This window comes from Pygoscelis adeliae, unplaced genomic scaffold (assembly GCF_000699105.1).
Source record: "Pygoscelis adeliae isolate BGI_AS28 unplaced genomic scaffold, ASM69910v1 Scaffold255, whole genome shotgun sequence".
Classification (NCBI taxonomy): Eukaryota; Metazoa; Chordata; class Aves; order Sphenisciformes; family Spheniscidae; genus Pygoscelis; species Pygoscelis adeliae.
The window spans coordinates 137,392-140,286 of NW_008824872.1; positions in this window are offsets into that span (position 1 = coordinate 137,392).

The window sequence follows — 2,895 nt, forward strand, 5'->3', positions numbered from 1 at the left end:
TGTCCCGCACCTGCCTTGTGAGCGCCCTCAAGATGATCCGCTCCATGATCTTCCCCGGCACTGAGGTCAGACTGACAGGCCTGTAGTTCCCCGGATCCTCCTTCTGGCCCTTCTTGTAGATGGGCGTCACATTGGCAAGACTCCAGTCGTCCGGGACCTCTCCCGTTAACCAGGACTGCTGATAGATGATGGAGAGCGGCTTGGCTAGCTCCTCCGCCAGCTCTCTCAGCACTCTCAGGTGGATCCCATCCGGCCCCATAGACTTGTGAGCATCCAGATGACATAGCAGGTCGTTGACTGCTTCCTCTTGGATTATGGGGGGTTCATCCTGCTCGCCGTCCCTGTTTTCCAGCTCAGGGGGCCGAGTACCCTGAGGATAACTGGTCTGCCTGCTAAAGACTGAGGCAAAGTAGGCATTAAGTACCTCAGCCTTTTCCTCATCCTCGGTGACAATGTTCCCCCCCGCATCCAATAAAGGATGGAGATTCTCCTTGGCTCTCTTCTTGTCATTAATGTATTTGTAAAAACTTTTTTTGTTGTCTTTAACGACAGCGGCCAGGTTGCGTTCTAGCTGGGCTTTTGCCTTTCTCATTTCCTCTCTGCACGACCTGATGAGATCCCTGTACTCTTCTTGAGTCGCCTATAATATACTCCTAGAATGCTACAATCATAAAAACTCTGGTACTCATAGATACAGCCTTTACAAGACATAATGCTCAACCAAAAAGTATCTATTTAAACCAAGTGATCCAAACTTTTGTAAGACCTACCTGGAAGGAAATCACTCACTGGAAAAAGAAAACAAAAAGTCATTATATAACTTCTCCTTGTTGCTACAGAATTTTTTGCATTAACTCTTGAAAAAGCAACAGAAAAAAGGGGAACGGGGAGGGGGAGTGTGCTGCCAGGGGGATATCTGGGAGCTGAGGCAGGAGAACGTGCAAGAAACGACTAGAAGCAATGAGTGGTCTGGGACTGCCCCCCGCTGGGATTGTGTGGAGGTGCATGAGGAAGAAGTGATGGCTCCCATGGCCCATGAGCAGCCCCACCCCAACCCAGCACTCCCATCAGGGCCTATGCCACAAACAGTGAGTATCCAGGGGCCTGTCCCCAGCCACTGTTGCAGCCAAAGTCTGCACCCACACAGGCACTTCAGGCAAGTTTGTCAGCCTGCCTTCCTGACACCCTTCCCTGACTTTTCATTTTCCACTGTGACTCATCAGATCTAAGAGGATACAGGTAGGAAGCCAGTTTTGGACCAGCAAGGAAACCTTGGAAAAAGAGAATGGGCATCTTGGGTCTTTCTTGTAGACAGTACTGAGCTTGCTCAGAGTCATACACCTGCAGAAAAGAGAATGCCAAAGCTCCAGACCTGGAAAGGGTCCTGTTATGGGTGTCCTCTGGACAAAGAGGACAAATATCCAAAGAAAGGTTCTATATCCAAAGAAAGGTTCCCATTTTCTTGAGGGCCACTGAGACCTTCTTGTTCCCTAGAGGACAGACTATTTAGGTTGAGAGCTGGAGTCACCAAAGTGCACTAGGTAGCTACAATCCTTTCTCTGTCAAAGGAATAGCTGGGCATAGCCTGATGTCAATGTAGATTAATATGGAATAATGAAAAGACAACATGATGAGGCAGAAGAAGCGAGTAGACAAAGCTTTCCTCTTTCCTGCATGTGAGGTACAGCTGGAGCATGCCCTCAGAGAAGGACATGGTATTCCTGAGGGTCAATAAACTTCACAGCATCGTGGGCATGATCATAGTGCTGCAGATGATGACCACCAGTGCTAATAGGAAGAGAAAGAGATACTTGGGATTGTGGAGGCTGGAGTTGGAAAAGGTGGCAGCAAGGATGACTGTGTTGCCTAGTAGGCAAAAACATGGAAAGGAGGAGGAAATGGAGGGGAAAAAACCCAGCATAATTAATATTGTCATGGAGCTTTTGTTCTTCATCACTGCATGCCCCTGGGATTCTTACAGGCAAAGGCACTGGTTTCCCATAGTTAAAGTGACATCCCTACAGCACAGAGATTAACCTAAGAGTTATTTCCCTAAACTCCATTTATAATCCAAGAGGAGAAACAGGCAATTCCTGATCCTCATGTGTTAGCCCTGCTAATCACCAGTCTACCTCCAGAACAGGCCAGTCATGATTTAGAACACCTCATGCTTTCCATGGGCTATAAAGTATCCTAGGTGTCTAGTTCAGACATAGGTCTATGCTTTGCAGAAGCCCAAAATTAGGAAAGATGGTTCCCACTCAATGTAAAACACTCCTTTAGCCTTATTGCCACCTAGGCCTTACCGAAGTGTTGTCCAAAAGGTTAATGAGCTCAAAAAAACCCCCCAAACAACACAGCTTAACTCAAAAAAAAAAAAAAATCATAAGGAGGATCATGTATGTTTCAAAAGGTATTCAACTAAACCCATTTAAGCTAAATGCAACATTGGTATCATTGCCAACCCCAGTTGTGCCAACTGCCAAATACTGATTCACCTCTATAACGGCAAAATCTTCTTTTCCTCTCCTTGTGCAGTTCAGTTAGTAAGGTTTCATTGGGACAATTGTCAAGAATTTTCTACACCAGTACTGACATTTAAAAATGGGCCTTGAAAATCTTCCACAATTGTAGTGAATAATCATTGATATTTCTGCCTAAACACATTGTGGTCTGTGTCTATAAATGGACAGTGCTTACTTATTGAATGGATTAGTTTAATTCTGGGCTCCTCCTGAGCTGAACCACCCTGTTCCAGCAAGAAACCCATTACTGCAGGGAGATGGTATGGAAACAGACTGCATCGAGAGTGTTTCCATCACTATCCCAGCAGATCTTGCAAATGAAAATGGTATTTTCTTGTGCCTCTTCAGGTCTGCAGTACGTACCATCAGT